The following is an 18,944-nucleotide window of genomic DNA, read 5'->3' as shown; positions in this document are numbered from 1 at the left end:
CAGGAGAGAACGCGATTGGTCAAAAGTAAGCCACAGCAGAGAAACGCGATTGGCTCACGTGGGCTTACTTTGGGCTTACTTTGGCTCAATCGGTAGGAAGCAGTAGGCGCAAGCGAGAGGTAGCGGGATCGATGCCCGCATTCTCCATGCGGTGTACAGGCCTTTTACACTCACTTCAAAGTGGCACTCCCTAGATGAGCTTTTGAGGATCAGCGCTGTCGAAACGTTTTTTTTCGGACGAGGTCCTGCACACATTCCTGGCAAAAGCAGGTCCCACCGAGATTTGAACTCGGATCGCTGGATTCAGAGTCCAGAGTGCTAACCATTACACCATGGAACCTTGGCGTGGGTCGCTTTTTCCCACCGAGCAGCAGAGGTGTTTAGTCATTCAGCCCAGAAGCGCGACAGCAAAGAGCAAGTGAAGCCTTTTCTTTTTAAGCCCATGTTTCCCCCGATCCCGACTGGGTTTTAGAGTGCCAGTTTCACCGCCACATCAGCAGTTGCGCATCAGCTCTGTTTTTTCCCGCCCTTTTGCAAAACAAGCTAAAAAGGTTCCACCGAGATTTGAACTCGGATCGCTGGATTCAAAGCCCAGAGTGCTAACCATTACACCATGGAACCACCACACGCTGGTCCCTGGCCGTCTGAGAGGCAGATAGCGATGTGGCTAGGTGGAATCAGGTTAACAGGAGGTGGCGTTTGGTCACTGGAGACCCTCGACCAAAAACACAGGGACCAGGTTGCTCTGCCGAAACCCGGGATCGAACCAGGGACCTTTAGTCTAACGCTCTCCCAACTGAGCTATTTCGGCCAGGTGTACTGGCAAACGGTTTGTCCAGCAGGGATTTCTGGGAGACCGCCCGTCACTTTCGAGGTGAGCAGTGCTAAGGGTCCCAGAGAGCAAAAGTGTGGCCAGTACGGGGATCGAACCCGCGACCTTGGCGTTATTAGCACCACGCTCTAACCAACTGAGCTAACCGGCCCTGCTCTGACTGCTTTTATCCCCAATTTCCCAGGAATATCCTGGTTGCTCTAGTCAGGCTGCAGAGATTAAAAGCAAAGCCTAAGAAACGGGCTCGTCCGGGATTTGAACCCGGGACCTCTCGCACCCTAAGTGAGAATCATACCCCTAGACCAACGAGCCAACACACACACATCCTTCCTGCTGCTGCCTGGCCGCAAACATTTCCGTTTGCAAGGCTTAAAGCACAAAGGTTTAATTAACTAGGAAATACGGTCTCTTTGCTTTGTGGCCATTGGAAACCGCGCTGCAGAACTTGCACACATGCTGTGCGATGGACACCTTCTCTCCACATCGTAGAGGGGAATTAGCTCAAATGGTAGAGCGCTCGCTTAGCATGCGAGAGGTAGCGGGATCGATGCCTCTCGCATGCTAAGCGAGAGGCATCGTACACTGCATGTACACTGCATTCTCCATGAGGTGTACAGTCCTTTTACACTCACTTCAAAGGGGCACTCCCTAGATGAGCTTTTGAGGATCAGCGCTGTCGAAAAGTTTTTTCCGGACGAGGTCCTGCACACATTCATGGCAAAAGCAGGTCCCACCGAGATTTGAGAGCGGATCGCTGGATTCAGAGTCCAGAGTGCTAACCATTACACCATGGAACCTTGGCTTGGGTCGCTTTTTCCCACCGAGCAGCAGAGCTGTTTAGTCATTCAGCCCAGAAGCGCGACAGCAAAGAGCAAGTGAAGCCTCATTACATGGAACCTTGGCGTGGGTCGCTTTTTCCCACCGAGCAGCAGAGGTGTTTAGTCATTCAGCCCAGAAGCGCGACAGCAAAGAGCAAGTGAAGCCTTTTCTTTTTAAGCCACTGTTTCCCCCGATCCCGACTGGGTTTTAGAGTGCCAGTTTCACCGCCACATCAGCAGTTGCGCATCAGCTCTGTTTTTTCCCGCCCTTCCGCAAAACAAGCTAAAAAGGTTCCACTGAGATTTGAACTCAGATCGCTGGATTCAAAGCCCAGAGTGCTAACCATTACACCATGGAACCACCACACGCTGGTCCCTGGCCGTCTGAGAGGCAGATAGTGATGTGGCTAGGTGGAATCAGGTTAACAGGAGGTGGCGTTTGGTTACTGGAGACCCTTGACCAAAAACACAGGGACCAGGTTGCTCTGCCAAAACCCAGGATCGAACCAGAGACCTTTAGATCTTCAGTCTAACGCTCTCCCAACTGAGCTATTTCTGCCAGGTCTACTGGCAAACCGGTTTGTCCAGGAGGGATTTCTGGGAGACCGCCCGTCACTTTCGAGGTGAGCAGAGCTGAGGGTCCCAGAGAGCAAAAGTGTGGCCAGTACGGGGATCGAACCCGCGACCTTGGCGTTATTAGCACCACGCTCTAACCAACTGAGCTAACCGGCCCCGCTCTGACTGCTTTTATCCCCAATTTCCCAGGAATATCCTGGTTGCTCTAGTCAGGCTGAAGAGATTAAAAGCAAAGCCTAAGAAACGGGCTCGTCCGGGATTTGAACCCGGGACCTCTCGCACCCTAAGCGAGAATCATACCCCTAGACCAACGAGCCAACACACACACATCCTTCCTGCTGCTGCCTGGCCGCAAAAATTTCCGTTTGCAAGGCTTAAAGCACAAAGGTTTAATTAACTAAACGGTAGCCAGTGCAAAGATGCCGGCACAGAGGAAATACGGTCTCTTTGCTTTGTGGCCATTGGAAACCGCGCTGCAGCACTTGGACACATGCTGTGTGATGGACACCTTCTCTCCACATCGTCGAGGGGAATTAGCTCAAATGGTAGAGCGCTCGCTTAGCATAAGCAGGGGTCCAATCTTTGCGCCCCGCACGCAAGCGAAAAGGACGCAGAAAACGCGGAAAAACGCACAAATTTGCCCTGCAACAATATTCGGGCTATATTCCTGTACGTTATGGAAGAGTTTTAGTTACATGTGAAACAAGTCACACTCCGCGGGCTGGGCTCGAACCCCTGTTCTGCACGACTAGTGTGTGATCAACTGCGCATGCGCCTTCATTTGGTTATCAATGTGACATATCATTATATTGATTGATATTAATTGTGTATATTATAAAAAAAAAAAAAAACATATTACATGTTTATGGTTTAATAAAACTAATACAAATGTTTATTCAAATATGTGTTTTTTTGTGTGTGGGATTGATTGATGTGATTTATCTGATTTATTTTAGGACACTTCAAATGTTTTATACACACAAATGCACACAAATATCGAAATGTAATTTTTTTTATTAAAATGAATACACACAAATATTGAAATAAGTACACACACACGCATAAATATATGGACATACACACAATATATGTGTTATATACAATGTATACTCTATGAAAGAGTGGGTGGGCCCATGTACAGTTTGCACATTCCAGTCCCAAGGCAATTAAAAGCAGCACAATGAATAATAGTGTGCATAGTATTTATTTACTAAAACTACAAGACATTAATGAACAAAAATAAACAACTAACAATGTAGAAATAGAATAGAACATTCTGTAATATAAATAAAACAAACAAGACATTACAGAAAGATTGAGAGAAAAAAAAGAACATAACTGTAATTACACATAGATATTTATTTACAGGTATTTACAAACAATCTTTTTTCTGTGTTGGAAGATTTTTTATTATGGAGGTGGCTGTCCAGGTTTTTTCTGCTGGCGCTGTTCTACCAGCCACTCCTCTAAAGATTTGCCACCAGAGACACTGGGGCAAAACGTGGCACTGCCGAAGCGGCTGTGGCCGAACTCCTTGGTTTTGGGCTTGCCACACTTAGAGCATTTGTTATATGCCACTTCACGGACATATTTCCTTTTGTGGGCTCCACTGGCCTCCTCTTCTGCCCTGCGTCGTCTGTTCCTCTGAGTGAAGCGGGACACAGACACCGGGGCAGTGGGAGCAGGAGCCTCTCGCACGTCAGGAAACACTGGAGTTGGAGCCAGGAGAGGAGCAGCTGAAGCGCCACCTGCACCAGCTGCCAGCAGCGTGGGCGCAGTGTTCAATAAAATGAACTGGGGTAGTGGCACAGGAACTGGGGGTGGAGTAGGAGCTGCTGGGGTAATTGGCCTCACAATTGCAGCACTGGCAGGTCGTCTGCCCGGCCGTAGCTTAGGAGCCTGTCCCGCTCTGTTAGGAGGAAGGACAAACTCGTGCCGGGCCCCTGACGTGGAGGGAGCCTCATCCAGCTTTTCCCGCGGAGCAGGAAGCTGTGAGCTGGCCACAGCGATGCGGTCTTCTGCAGCAAGGCCCTGGGTAAGGACAGTCACTTCCTGGGTGTTTTCCCTTCGATTAAACCTGCAATCAAAAAATGTATTCATAATAAATAACTGCTATCCCTTTCTTTCAAATGTCAATGTAAAACCATGCTTACCACTGAGTGAGAGTCCTCTGATTCAGCATAAACAGCTGAAGTGACGTGGCCTCCATCAGAGTTTGGCAGTTCAGCACCAGGTCTCGGATGTGGTGGTAATCCGTGAGCACCTTAGTCCAACGAGGAAGACGGACTCCATCCTTCTTAGTTGGGGACTTGTGAAGTGCACACAGTTTGATACACATGGCCTCAACTAAGCGACTGGTGCTGGGCCACTGAGCTGGCCCCCCAGGATGACCAATCAGGCACCTCTTCACACTGTCCACACCCGGTGTCACTCCTGTGTTTTTTGGAGCCTTGAAGCGTCCGTGGGTCAGTTTGGGCTGGTGTCTGGGCTGATAGTGGATCTTCCTCTTGTCCCCATCAGGAAGAGTAGTCCACAGACGGATGACCTCTGTGACCTGCTGCTCGTCCAGGTAGAGTGCCTGACGGAGGGACACCAGGTACTCAGCCAGATCCTGCACCTTATCCCAGCCTGCAACGCCATCGGGTCCAAGAACAGGAGCCTGCAGGAAAGTATTACAATAACAATACACAGCATGTTAAATGTCAGAGTGTAAAAGCAAATAGAAACTAATAATGAGAAGCTTACTTACAGGAGCCTGGTCTGCAACACTGGACCCAGTTGATGTTGCAGGAGCAGAGGCAGCACTTGGCTGGACAGAAGGCTGTGGAGGAGACTGCAGAGGAGGCTGAGCAGGGCGCAGAGGAGGAGACTGCAGAGGAGGCTGAACAGTGTGCAGAGGAGGAGACTGCAGAGGAGGCTGAGCAGGGCGCAGAGGAGGAGACTGCAGAGGAGGCTGAACAGTGTGCAGAGGAGGAGACTGCAGAGGAGGCTGAGCAGGGCGCAGAGGAGGAGACTGCAGAGGAGGCTGAACAGTGTGCAGAGGAGGAGACTGCAGAGGAGGCTGAGCAGGGCGCAGAGGAGGAGACTGCAGAGGAGGCTGAACAGTGTGCAGAGGAGGAGACTGCAGAGGAGGCTGAGCAGGGCGCAGAGGAGGAGACTGCAGAGGAGGCTGAGCAGGGTGCAGAGGAGGAGACTGCAGAGGAGGCTGGGCAGGGCGCTGCAGTCCTGTGGGTGGCTGTAGTGAGGATGGTCCTGGTGCAGAGGGACAGGGGTTAAAGGCCTGCGGGCCGCTGCTGTGGACTGGGACAGGCTCAATGGGGTCATAGAGGACTGGCACTGTGAGGTCCTCAGGTTCCTCCTCAACAAAGCCTTCGTCCTGCACCACCTCATCAGTCATCTGCTCCACCAGCCGATCCTCCTCTTCTGGGTTATCCATAACAGTCAGGGATTTCCCAGACTGACTGTACAGATACTCCATACCCAGCAGCTCCCCTGCAAAAGAACACACATACAAAGCACATTCACATTATTATAGCTGTAGTGGCTATTTGTCCATAACAAACTGAAACAAAAAAAACAATCAAACTTTTCAAACTTTGATCGTTTGTAGGCTTGACGCAGTTTAACAGATCAAAAAATTAAAATAATAAACAAGAAGATAATAAGCATAAATGCAAAATAAAGCAAATTCACTTTAGCAAAAGAAAGCAAAGAAATAAGGCTATTTCTGTCGTACAAACAGTCAAATTAAGCCTAAATTAAACAAAGTACAAATAACTCCAACAATAGTTGAATTATTTGAAATACAATATAAAAAATGTACACTCATACACCTGTATAATGTATAATCTTTTGTTTGAGTTAACATGAATAATTCTCACCTGTGTAAGCCCCTGGAGGCTGGTAGCGATCATCCAGGGACATCTTCAGCACTTTGCGGCTGAGCCGGTCCATTGCCTCCCTCTCAACGCTACTGTAGGTCCTCAGGTCAGTCTTTCCCCTCACTGCTTCATCCATCCGGTCCTGGTTCCAGCGCATCAGGCCTTCCAGGAGATAGGCCTGGAAATGCGCATCACTGGCACTGGTCCCTACAGGTCAAATAAAGTCAAATATATGTTATCTATGTATTCAGTACGGCAGAATAGGTTATAAAAGTTTAAAGTTTTTTGCAGGTTATAAAAGTTATAACCTACCTGGGATGAAGCGATTTAAATGGAGGTGGAAAGACTCCAAGGAGGTGGAGCCACGAGCACAGCGATAGCAGCTGAGCTCCACACCACCCTTCTTCAGTGTGTCTGTCTTCTGGTACAGAGGGAAGCCCTCTGGGTCCTGAATACAGGCGATGTGCCTCTGCTGGTCTATCCAGACCTGTTGGATTCGCTCGTGGTCCAGCAGTGGTACACCCAGAGTGTCCCTCCCCTTCTCACTGTCCATCTCATCAATGAGCGCCTTGATCCTCCAGGTGGTCTCCTCCACTCCTCTGGTCCGCTTGCGACAGTGCAGTGCCAACTCCTTCCTGGTGATCAGCTTATCCAGAGCCTTCTCTGAGACTGGACCAGCTCCTCTGGCCTGTAACTCCCCCTGTTTGGCCAACCGTAGAGCAGCGACATCATCTGGATCCAGCTCAAAGATGCACCTGGAAAGCCGAGCCATGAAGGTGCCGTAAAGCTGATGAGCCTCCGTGATGACACCTGCTGCAAAGCGCCGCATGAAGTGCCAAATGTCTAGGCGCACTTGGAGCTCATCCCACTCTATGAACATGGCTCTGACCTGCGACTGTCTGTGTGCGTGTGGGCTGCAGCAGTCTCTGTCCACATACATGACGGCGGGTGGTGCCACTCCCGCCTCCCTGTACCTCTTCATGAGACCCACCGCCATGGGCCACAATCCATGCCCCTCTGCCGCTGTGAGGACTGACACCAACACCTGGCCGTGCTCATTGCCTACATTAGTGCACCAACCAGCAGTGTTGGCAGCAGCGCCGGCCAGTTTTTTGGTGACCTATGTAAAAAAAAAAAAACAGTAGAATAAACAAATTTCAGAAAAATTTAAGATAATAACAATTATTATTACTCAAACTTGACTTTTTATACCTTTTTGGTGGAGTCCATCTTGAGGACAGAGCCAAAGACTGAGGTTATTTTGGCCTTGACCTCAGGTAGCCGCGAGAGGACGTCCCTGGCATACACAGACAACAGCCACTTGGGTTTGGGGATGGGTGGGAGGGGCGGGGGCGCAGAAAAGAGTGGAGGCTCAACGATGGAGGAGTCTGTGAAGGGCTCACAGACAGTGAGGTACTCCAGCGTCCGCTGTGACCACGCTGATGTGTGTTGCTCCTGCAGCTTTTTGTGAAGCTGTGTGACACTGTTGCCCCGGGTCCTCTCCCGCATCATTATGACTACACGGTAGTCACACGAGTACCTACAGACAGTCAAATAATTCTGTTCAGTGCCACATCTTATTATTTCAATGTTAATATCAGTAAATCAACGTATTTGATTTTATACAGTACAACAAATTACAGTGCATTGCTCTAAATATGAATGTGTTCTACCTGTATGTCAGAATGGCGGGGAATTTTCTGCGGTGTCCCATGTCGAGCTGTCCCAGGATGTCTTCAGACCAGGCTGGATACTTCTTCTTGCACCCTTTGCACTCCAGATACTCTGTGGCCATGTCATACCACCCGTCTATGTCCAGGACCTTGCGCACAGTGCGATAAAGGCCAGCAGCTGTCAGCTTGTGGTTATTGCAGGCTGGCTGGACACAGACAAGTGGAATGGACCACATCTTCAGCGGCATCCAGAGGAACAGAGGGCGGCAGAAGAAGATATCAGGAGAAGTAGGGGGCTGGGTGAAGACGGTCGGGGGCTGGGGAGGGTACCACCAGAAGTTGGGATGTGGCGTAAGCTCAGGCTTCCCTGTTTTTATGTTGGCCCTGAACAGAGTCTTCCTGATCCAGTCCTGCTGGAAAGATGGGAGTTGCTCTTTCCAGTGAACAGGAAGCTCTGCAGGCGACTGGGACACCTGGCCAGGGGTCCACAATGCTGGAGGAGCAGGATAAGGGGCAGGAGCAGGGGCAGTAGCACGAGCGGGGGCAGGAGCAGGGCCTCTCGAGCCTGCAGTGGCTGGAGCGTAAAAAAACACAACAAAATTATCTTATTGTTTTAGACTTTCACTGCATGACTTTCTCAGCTCTGCTGGACAGCTACTGCGATTACAAGGTTTACTGCAAAGCATGTATGATTAGTAGAGAGACGACATGATGATGAAAAGATGGAAGGAAGCAGTGAAAATCATCCTGTTTTTCATCCAAGCACCATTAGAAGAAATACAAGAAGAAAAAAAGATGGGATCAGCCAAGTGTGAAGCGAAGCAGACCAAACACTACAACAGCCACTTATTCCAAGGGGAGTGGGGGAAGTGTGAGATGACAAGAATGAGCTTTAGTCAGTGATTACGATAAAAAATGAAATCAAACCTTTTACATACACCTTTAAATTCTCTTTTTTCCTTTGAGGATGTTCACTCAAAGAGTGAATGTAGATTGACACCTGAGAAGTGCCATTCCTCTGTGTTGTGAAATAAAATAATATGATATGTCATTTAAAAAATACTGTTTTGTTTTATTTGTAATTGTTTGTAAAATATTGTTTAAGATTTACATACCTTGAGGAAGTTGTTCCTCAGCTTGCGAGGCTACAGTTGCCATCTCCACGTCATCTTCCTCCTCAAAAAAATCCGTAGCAGCAGAGTCTGTAAAATAACATAAAACACTAAGCACATGTCACCAACACACTTGTATGCGTTAAGTGATACTCACCACATGTAAAGAGCTGTCTCCGGGCTGCGGACTCAGACGCAGGAGGTACACGTGGTCCTGCAGCTGTTGAACACGTATTTTCGTTAGACATATATACTGCATAATATATACTGTAATGATTTTAAAGCTTGCAAATCACTTACAGGTTTTGGCTGGAGACAAAATCTTTTGTGCCAGCTGTGAAGCAGATAAATGCTTCCCCCGCGCCAACAGGGCCTTCACATTGGTCGCCAGCAGTGGCCTGTTCTGAGTGGCAGTAGGTCGAGGAGGAACAGACACAGTGGCAGTGGGCACAGCAGCAGTGAGGGCAGATGCAGCGGGCACAGTGGTGGTGGGCACGTGGGCTGGAGCCTGCCTCTTCAGCACGTATGCTTTGAAAAGGGCCATATTGGTGTTAGGCCTGGCCTTTGCCTTCTTCAGGTAGGTGATGAGAGCCTGGGCCTCCTTGCTTGGGTCCTCATACACCTCCTTCATTGACCTACCCTTAAAATCCCCAAACTCCACCATCAGACATCCAGAGTCTCCTGTCCTCTGGGCCTCCTGCAGCATGGCCTGTTTTTTCTGATACACCTCCACAGCCTCGCCTACCTCCCTGATCTGCGAGGTGTATCTGAGGAACAGGTGTTTGTTGGCCGACAGCGGGTTGTCCCTCTCCTCCTCCCCCAAAATGCTGCTGACCAGATAGCAGGCATACCCCAGTGAGTTCTCCAGCAGCCACAGAAACCTCTGACCCTGGTGTTTCCCAAACTGGATCTTGCAGTGAGCCAGAACCAGGAACTGGTCTGCAGGATTCCCTCCATTCTGCCTCACAAAGGCAGTGGCCTCAGCCAGGACCTCCTCCTTACACCTGGCCCTCCCTGCCAACACGATCTCCCTCCTATTGGCCTCCTCAGTTGGCCCCATTAGGAGTCGACCCTCAAGAGTTCTTCGTAAAACCGGGTATGCATACATAATCTGAAAGGACACAGGCATAAACAGAACGTTACATAGCTGTCATATTCCAACTGAAAGTATTTTACTACAGCATTTGTTTTTTATGTAATTAATTATTATAATATTATAATAATTAATGATTATTATTATTATGAGCATAAGCATTATTGTTTTTTTATACAACTGTGAATCACTTTGAATTGCCTTGTGTACAAATTGTAAATAGTGTGATGAACTTATTAATAAGAAAATAAATAACACTTCTTGGTACAATCTTGCTGGTATCATGCCATGCTTAAATCGTTTTGTTTTGTTTAGCTTTTGTGGCAGAGATTACTAAGAAACACCAAATATAACATAAAGGCATTTATTACAATTCATAATAATATGATCATCAAACAGATCTAAAACTTAAAATGGTATATCAAATCGTTTTGGTATTTCTTTTATAACATAGTTGAGAATCATTTGTTGAAACAAAAAAAAACTTGTCTTTAAATATGTATAACATAGTATTTAAAAAGATAACATAAATATGTATACTGGTGTATAACATAGTATAGTATAACATATATGAATTAAACTTTTTTTTTAAAGGTTTTAGTAAAAATGTTCTTGTGCTCAAAATAATGTAATGAATGACACAAAAAAAAAAACTAAATTAACAACAACAACAACAAAATGGTTTAAGGAGGATATAGCTTAATTAGCGGTCGGCTAATTATCTTGACAGTAGTGACATGTTTTTTACTGTATATCATGGTAAAGTTGCAGGTTCACATGTACAGAAGAAAACATGTGCTATTACACGCTAGCTAGCTTTATTGGCATGTTTAATTGTCTAAAAACACACACTGTTTATGAATAAATAATGATCGATTATACAGTCGTGAAGAATAGACTTACCTGTTGCAAAGATTGCAAAGATGACGATAATAATAGCGGTCGCCGATTGGTCAAAAGTAAGCCACAGGGAGCAGAGCCAGGAGAGAAACGCGATTGGTCAAAAGTAAGCCCCAGGAGAGAAACGCGATTGGTCAAAAGTAAGCCACAGGAGAGAAACGCGATTGGTCAAAAGTAAGCCACAGGAGAGAACGCGATTGGTCAAAAGTAAGCCACAGCAGAGAAACGCGATTGGCTCACGTGGGCTTACTTTGGGCTTACTTTGGCTCAATCGGTAGGAAGCAGTAGGCGCAAGCGAGAGGTAGCGGGATCGATGCCCGCATTCTCCATGCGGTGTACAGGCCTTTTACACTCACTTCAAAGTGGCACTCCCTAGATGAGCTTTTGAGGATCAGCGCTGTCGAAACGTTTTTTTCGGACGAGGTCCTGCACACATTCCTGGCAAAAGCAGGTCCCACCGAGATTTGAACTCGGATCGCTGGATTCAGAGTCCAGAGTGCTAACCATTACACCATGGAACCTTGGCGTGGGTCGCTTTTTCCCACCGAGCAGCAGAGGTGTTTAGTCATTCAGCCCAGAAGCGCGACAGCAAAGAGCAAGTGAAGCCTCATTACACCATGGAACCTTGGCAGGGCTGGACTGGGACAAAAAATCGGCCCGGGCATTTTGGCCCAGACTGGCCCACTATATAACACAACCGAACTTTGCACGCCCTTGAATATGTATACCAACTCCTATTAAAACCACTAATGCCATAAGTGAATAAGAGTTAACCGACGAAATAACTACTAAGTTGAACTATACTCCACAGTGATGAATCCTAAAGAAAGCTATAAGCTGGGATAGCAATACCGGTTTTTCCCACAGGATTTTGTGAAGTCTGTGGTGAGTGCACCTCTGTCCCTCTAGGGGGGTTCGGGGACATGCTCCCCCGTAAGAAAATTTTGTGCTTTTTAATGTTAAATTCGTCAATCTGGTGCACTTTGAGAGTTAAAAATAAAGAGCTCCAACCCATATTCAGTGTGCAAATTGAACAAAGAAAAATTCAAAACTTTTAGTTGTGATATAGTGTCTGTCTACATTACACTACTACATAATAATAGTTATAATATTAATCCTATGGCAGTAATAGCAGTAATAGCCATATGTTGTAAAACAAATGCACTGAAAAATAAAAGCAACTTTCATAATTAGTTTCGTACTAATTTCTATACAGAGATAAGCACATGATCTTTTATTTTGACGGAAACGGCATCGAGCTTTTATTTTGAAGAAAAACATGGTTTACAAACTCATTACTCATTATTGTCTCATTACAATTCTAATAAAATGCGTAATCGTCAAATATGCAGATGTATAAATAATGCGTAACTGGGTAGTGGGTTCCTACATAGCCTAAGTGTTGTGACAGTAGCCTAGTTCTGCTTACCACAGTTCTCTGCACTCACTCATCTCTCTCCTTATCCTCCTCACTATCCTCATCAGACACTTGAAGGGCCTTTGAAGTTTCTTTTTTCACGCTATTTCTCTGCACATTCCTTGCGTTTCTTCTCCATCGCTCTGACTATTTTGACAGATACACACTGACACTGATCGCTCACTCAGAGCTCAAAGGGGGAGGAGTTTAAAGATGTGATTGGACCAGCCCAGTGTCAATCAAGAAAATAACCAATGGGCCGCTGATCTACGCATTTCATCATGCGCCGGTCTGTGAGAAAAAGAAAAACCTACGCTGACTTTTTTGTCCAATGCATGTGGAATCAGGTTAACAGGAGGTGGCGTTTGGTCACTGGAGACCCTCGACCAAAGACACAGGGACCAGGATGCTCTACCGAAACCCAGGATCAAACCAGGGACTTTTAGATCTTCAGTCTAACGCTCTCCCAACTGAGCAATTTCGGCCAGGTCTACTGACAAACGGTTTGTCCAGCAGGGATTTCTGGGAGACCGCCCGTCACTTTCGAGGTGAGCAGTGCTAAGGGTCCCAGAGAGCAAAAGTGTGGCCAGTACGGGGATCGAACCCGCGACCTTGGCGTTATTAGCACCACGCTCTAACCAACTGAGCTAACCGGCCCTGCTCTGACTGCTTTTATCCCCAATTTCCCAGGAATATCCTGGTTGCTCTAGTCAGGCTGAAGAGATTAAAAGCAAAGCCTAAGAAACGGGCTCGTCCGGGATTTGAACCCGGGACCTCTCGCACCCTAAGCGAGAATCATACCCCTAGACCAACGAGCCAACACACACACATCTTTCCTGCTGCTGCCTGGCCGCAAACATTTCCGTTTGCAAGGCTTAAAGCACAAAGGTTTAATTAACTAGGAAATACGGTCTCTTTGCTTTGTGGCCATTGGAAACCGCGCTGCAGCACTTGCACACATGCTGTGCGATGGACACCTTCTCTCCACATCGTCGAGGGGAATTAGCTCAAATGGTAGAGCGCTCGCTTAGAATGCGAGAGGTAGCGGGATCGATGCCTCTCGCATGCTAAAAGAGAGGCATCGTACACTGCACGTACGCTGCATTCTCCACGCGGTGTACAGTCCTTTTACACTCACTTCAAAGGGGCACTCCCTAGATGAGCTTTTGTCGAAAAGTTTTTTTCGGACGAGGTCCTGCGCACATTCCTGGCAAAAGCAGGTCCCACCGAGATTTGAACTCGGATCGCTGGATTCAGAGTCCAGAGTGCTAACCATTACACCATGGAACCTTGGCTTGGGTCGCTTTTTCCCACCGAGAAGTAGAGGTGTTTAGTCATTCAGCCCAGAAGCGCGACAGCAAAGAGCAAGTGAAGCCTCATTACACCATGGAACCTTGGCGTGGGTCGCTTTTTCCCACCGAGCAGCAGAGGTGTTTAGTCATTCAGCCCAGAAGCGCGACAGCAAAGAGCAAGTGAAGCCTTTTCTTTTTAAGCCCATGTTTCCCCCGATCCCGACTGGGTTTTAGAGTGCCAGTTTCACCGCCACATCAGCAGTTGCGCATCAGCTCTGTTTTTTCCCGCCCTTCCGCAAAACAAGCTAAAAAGGTTCCACCGAGATTTGAACTCGGATCGCTGGATTCAAAGCCCAGAGTGCTAACCATTACACCATGGAACCACCACACGCTGGTCCCTGGCCGTCTGAGAGGCAGATAGCGATGTGGCTAGGTGGAATCAGGTTAACAGGAGGTGGCGTTTGGTCACTGGAGACCCTCGACCAAAAACACAGGGACCAGATTGCTCTGCCGAAACCGAACCAGGGACCTTTAGATCTTCAGTCTAACGCTCTCCCAACTCCGCCAAAGCTGGGGAACAATAGTCTGTATATGATGGGGAAGAATTGAGGGGCGCGGGGGGAGGGGGGAGGGGCGCGGGGGGAGGGGCGCGGGGGGAGGGGCGCGGGGGGAGGGGCGCGGGGGGAGGAGAAAAATCACAGAGATCCGGGTTCGATCCCCAGCAAGAACATGAGTTTTCTTGCTGGGTCTAATGTCTTTTTTATTCATTTCAAGATTTATTTAGTGCAATATAAGGGATGCAGTTCAGCTTGCAGGCAATTAACCATTTATTTAATTATTAACACATTGCATTTAAATTTTTTCTTCTTTTGATCAAAAGGAGGTACTGAACCACATTTTTAGGGACTTCCCAATGATCTAACTTTATAAACACTCTGCATTGATGACCCAGTATTATCAAATGGTAGAATGGAAGAACATTTAGTGTACTGATATATTGCAGGAGTATCTAATAATGATTAATAGTAAACTACCACCTATTACTGTAACCTTGATTTAAAAAATAAATAAACAGTATGGGCATTCTGCATGTATCTCTTCTTTTATGTAATTTGACTTCGGACACTCCACCTAAGCCTGCTATATCACATCACTGTCACTATCAGCCATTAACAAAACAATAAACATAAAACAGATCAATAAAATATTTAAAAAATATTTTTTATTCTTTTCACGTCGAAATATAAAACATATAATGTACACTTTATAATATACATAGAAATATACAACATTCAACAAAATATGTACAAACAAATCACGTTTGGTATAGTATTTAAAATAAATCACTATTTACAAGTAAAAAGAAAACAAACAAACAGAACTGAACTATATACAACCCATTAACCTAGAACAAATACAACAGTTTGTGTATATGTTGTGGGCAGCCAAATCAATCACAATCAAATTGAATAAAAAAAAAAAAAAAAAATCAAATAAAAAATAGTGCAATTATTTCGGTATTAGTTTTGCAAAACAACTAAATATTTTACTATAATAAAAACAAAATCTTCACAACATAAAATACAATGATGTACTATTTTCTCATCATTCTAAGCCACTGCTCTTTGGTTAGGGTCTCCCTGTTTGGGCAGTAAATTCTGCCTTTGAACTGGCTATGGCCAGTGTCTGTGGTGCGTGGCTCTCCACATTTAGTGCATCTGTTGGATGTGACTGTTCTAGTGTATTTACGCTTTTCTTTTTGTGGAGTGTCTTGCATTTGACAAGGGCCAGTTGTGCTCTCAGAATGTGGTGTGCAAACTCTACTGGGTGCAGTGGTCTGGGGTGGCGGCAGAAGCAGAATGCTACTTGCTGTAGTGGTTGGTGGCACTATTAGTGGCATGTAAAAAACTCCTGGCTGAGCTGTATGTTGTTTTGGCTGTATGGTTCTCAGCTCAGCTCTATCTTTGACAACTAGCTTGGTTTTTGCCAACCCAGCCGTGTCAGGTGGCATGTTGTAAGTGTGTTCATGCATGTGTGGTGTGACTTGAGTGGGCCTAGTGTTTACTGGGAGTAGTGGTTCACTGGCAACAGGGCGTTCATCAGGCAGTACCAACCCTTGCATCAGAATTGCAACTTCTTGTGCCTTGAATCTTTTGTTATGCCACTGTATCAACGTGGTCTGATTTACAGTAACAAGTTGCAGAGTTGTATCTTTCATAATAATGCCGTTGATTAAAATGAGCTGTCGAATCTTTTTATAATCATTTAGAATTAGTGACCATCTTGAAAGGGTTTGGTGTCCAATTTTCTTGGGGCTATTATGAATGTTGCACAATCTGATAAATATTGTTTCTACAAGACGGCTGCAGTTTGGCCACTGAGCAGCTGAACCAGTAGAACCAAGTACACACCTTTTTGTGCTTTCAACTCCTGCAAATACAGCCTTCTTTTTCGGAGACCTAAACCGACCAGTGAGCAGTCTCTCCTGATGTCGAGCAGCGTAAGAAATCCGGTCCTTATCGTGTTGCTCCAAGTTCTGCCAAAGACCCACAATGGTGCTGGCCTGCTGATTGGTAAGAGTGAGGCCTTTTTCATTTCTTAGCTCCACCAAGTATTCCGCAAGCTCATCAACACGATCCATTCCTGCCAAACTCTGTTCATCCACGGCCTAGGAGGAAGTATTACATTGGATTTGAAGTATTTCAAGAAGGTCAAACATCAATAAATATAAAGCATACTGGTATTTCTCTTACAACTTGCTCTGAAGATGTAGATTGTCCAGGTAACCCAGACGGGACCCCCATCAGGTGAGTGGACTGGACAGGAGGAGCAGACACATGTTGGACCCCCAGCAGGTGAGTGGACTGGACAGGAGGAGCAGACGCATGTTGGACCCCCAGCAGGTGAGTGGACTGGACAGGAGGAGCAGGTGCAGACGGGACCCCCAGCAGGTGAGTGGACTGGACAGGAGGAGCGGGTGCAGATGGGACCCCCAGCAGGTGAGTGGACTGGACAGGAGGAGCAGACGCATGTTGGACCCCCAGCAGGTGAGTGGACTGGACAGGAGGAGCAGACGCATGTTGGACCCCCAGCAGGTGAGTGGACTGGACAGGAGGAGCAGGTGCAGACGGGACCCCCAGCAGGTGAGTGGACTGGACAGGAGGAGCGGGTGCAGATGGGACCCCCAGCAGGTGAGTGGACTGGACAGGAGGAGCAGACGCATGTTGGACCCCCAGCAGGTGAGTGGACTGGACAGGAGGAGCAGACGCATGTTGGACCCCCAGCAGGTGAGTGGACTGGACAGGAGGAGCAGACGCATGTTGGACCCCCAGCAGGTGAGTGGACTGGACAGGAGGAGCAGACGCATGTTGGACCCCCAGCAGGTGAGTGGACTGGACAGGAGGAGCAGACGCATGTTGGACCCCCAGCAGGTGAGTGGACTGGACAGGAGGAGCAGACGCATGTTGGACCCCCAGGAGGTGAGCGGACTGGACAGGAGGAGCAGACGCATGTTGGACCCCCAGCAGGTGAGTGGACTGGACAGGAGGAGCAGACGCATGTTGGACCCCCAGCAGGTGAGTGGACTGGACAGGAGGAGCAGATGCATGTTGGACCCCCAGCAGGTGAGTGGACTGGACAGGAGGAGCGGGTGCAGATGGGACCCCCAGCAGGTGAGTGGACTGGACAGGAGGAGCGGACTGACCAGAAAGCTCAGGAGCACAAGAAGCAGGTAGCACTGAGATCATATCAGATGTGTCCAAAAGTAAATCGGCAAGAGTGACCTCAATATGTTCAAGTTCTTCAAAGCCCTCATCAGTCTCTACTGGCTCTTCCAACTGCTCCAGCAATGTATTTGCCTCCTCGGAGTCTGGCGCCATACACTGTAGAGGTTCATTGTTCTGCCTCAACAGGTACTGCACTCCAATCAGTTCACCTGAAAATGCAAAACCAATATAAAAAAAAAAAAAAAAAAAAACTACATAGAAACAGAGAAAGAACTATGAGCATAAACATACAATATTAAATATGAATACCTGTGTACTTTGCGGGTGGTGTAAAAGAAGGAATCAGCTTCCTGCCAAAAACCTTCTCATAATCTTTATTCACGCTGTGAACCAGCTCGCCCGAGTATGTGCGCAGGCCCGAGGTCTCTGCCTCCAGAGCAGCTGCTGCCCTGTTGCGGTTCCAGCGATGTAGCCCATCTAGTAGGTAGATCTGGAAGTTGAGCGAGTTTGCACTGTTTCCTAAAGTAAATACAAAAAAACGGCAAAAAGGAATAAGGTCAAGTATTTCTGTTAAACATAAACATTATTGAGTTGCACGTACCTGGAATGAACCGGTTTAAGTGACAGTGGAATGACTCCAAAGATGTAGAACCTCTGGCACAGCGCAGTGTCTGCAGTTGCACTCCTCCCTTGGTGATGGTGCCAGTCTGTGTGTACAGCGCCACACCAGGTGGGTCCTGAATGCACTTAACATGTCTCTTCTGAACACGCCAGATGTGCTGCATTCTGATGGGGTCCAGAAGAGGAACACCAAGGGCATCCTTACCCTTGTCACTGATGAGCTCACTGATGAGCTGATCCAACAGCCGGATGGTTTGGTCTTCTCCACGAGTCCTCCTCCTGCAGTGCAGCTCTAACTCTTCTTTTTTTATGTGCCGATCTAGCTGCTTCTCCGTCAGAGCCATCAGGCTTTGCTCTTTTAGCTGTGCTCTTTTTGCCTCTCTCAACTTGTTGACATCAGCAGCATCCCACTCAAAAATACATGCTGATATGCGAGCCATGAAAGTGGGATAGAGCTGGTGTGCATCAGTGGTGCATCCCACAGCCAGGCGTCGCATATAGTGCCAGATGTCGAGGCGAACAATCAAGTTAGGCCATCCAGCAAATCTGGCCTTCAGCTTGGTCTCACCCACATCCTTGCAGCAGCCACAGTCCACATAGAGAGCAACAGGAGGGTCTACACCTGCAGCTTTATACCTGCGAGAAATAATTATCAAAAATAATTAAAGAATTTCATCATCAAACAACAGTAAATTACAAATGCAAATTGTAAATAGTAAATTCTAAACTAAGGACAAGTTAAATTACATGTAAGTGAAAATGTATTACAGGTAACATACCTGTCTACCAAGCCAGCTGCCATAAGATCCAAACCTGGTCCCTCACCAGCAGTCAAGACACTGATGAGAACTTGACCCATCTCGTTACCAACGGATGTCAGCCACTGTGCAGTGCCTTTTGCCGGTCCTGAGAGCTTTTTAGTGATCTAAAACAAACATATATATTAAACCAATAGTAGCAACACCTTCAGTGGTTCTATTGCATTAATATAGAGCTTATGCGTG

General features: G+C 47.2%; 11 non-coding genes across 11 annotated transcripts; all 11 read right to left on the bottom strand.

The window, feature by feature from the left end:
- Window positions 1-268: 268 nt before the first annotated feature.
- On the bottom strand, window positions 269-340 carry trnaq-cug (transfer RNA glutamine (anticodon CUG)). Its single transcript has one exon. It is a non-coding gene; the product is annotated as a tRNA-Gln (tRNA).
- Window positions 341-549: 209 nt separating this feature from the next.
- Window positions 550-621, bottom strand: trnaq-uug (transfer RNA glutamine (anticodon UUG)). The gene has a single exon. It is a non-coding gene; the product is annotated as a tRNA-Gln (tRNA).
- A 288-nt stretch (window positions 622-909) lies between these two features.
- Window positions 910-983, bottom strand: trnai-aau (transfer RNA isoleucine (anticodon AAU)). Its single transcript has one exon. It is a non-coding gene; the product is annotated as a tRNA-Ile (tRNA).
- A 956-nt stretch (window positions 984-1,939) lies between these two features.
- trnaq-uug (transfer RNA glutamine (anticodon UUG)) lies at window positions 1,940-2,011 on the bottom strand. The gene has a single exon. It is a non-coding gene; the product is annotated as a tRNA-Gln (tRNA).
- A 297-nt stretch (window positions 2,012-2,308) lies between these two features.
- trnai-aau (transfer RNA isoleucine (anticodon AAU)) lies at window positions 2,309-2,382 on the bottom strand. The gene has a single exon. It is a non-coding gene; the product is annotated as a tRNA-Ile (tRNA).
- An 89-nt stretch (window positions 2,383-2,471) lies between these two features.
- trnap-agg (transfer RNA proline (anticodon AGG)) lies at window positions 2,472-2,543 on the bottom strand. The gene has a single exon. It is a non-coding gene; the product is annotated as a tRNA-Pro (tRNA).
- Window positions 2,544-11,334: 8,791 nt separating this feature from the next.
- trnaq-cug (transfer RNA glutamine (anticodon CUG)) lies at window positions 11,335-11,406 on the bottom strand. The gene has a single exon. It is a non-coding gene; the product is annotated as a tRNA-Gln (tRNA).
- Window positions 11,407-12,885: 1,479 nt separating this feature from the next.
- Window positions 12,886-12,959, bottom strand: trnai-aau (transfer RNA isoleucine (anticodon AAU)). The gene has a single exon. It is a non-coding gene; the product is annotated as a tRNA-Ile (tRNA).
- An 89-nt stretch (window positions 12,960-13,048) lies between these two features.
- On the bottom strand, window positions 13,049-13,120 carry trnap-agg (transfer RNA proline (anticodon AGG)). The gene has a single exon. It is a non-coding gene; the product is annotated as a tRNA-Pro (tRNA).
- Window positions 13,121-13,520: 400 nt separating this feature from the next.
- Window positions 13,521-13,592, bottom strand: trnaq-cug (transfer RNA glutamine (anticodon CUG)). The gene has a single exon. It is a non-coding gene; the product is annotated as a tRNA-Gln (tRNA).
- Window positions 13,593-13,905: 313 nt separating this feature from the next.
- trnaq-uug (transfer RNA glutamine (anticodon UUG)) lies at window positions 13,906-13,977 on the bottom strand. The gene has a single exon. It is a non-coding gene; the product is annotated as a tRNA-Gln (tRNA).
- Window positions 13,978-18,944: the final 4,967 nt, after the last annotated feature.

The sequence above is a fragment of the Rhinichthys klamathensis genome, unplaced genomic scaffold (genome assembly GCF_029890125.1).
Source record: "Rhinichthys klamathensis goyatoka isolate OS25496 unplaced genomic scaffold, OSU_Roscu_1.1 h1tg000176l_1, whole genome shotgun sequence".
NCBI lineage: Eukaryota > Metazoa > Chordata > Actinopteri > Cypriniformes > Leuciscidae > Rhinichthys > Rhinichthys klamathensis.
The sequence above is the reverse complement of the archived record's forward strand: the minus strand, read 5'-3'. Positions and strand labels throughout refer to the sequence as shown.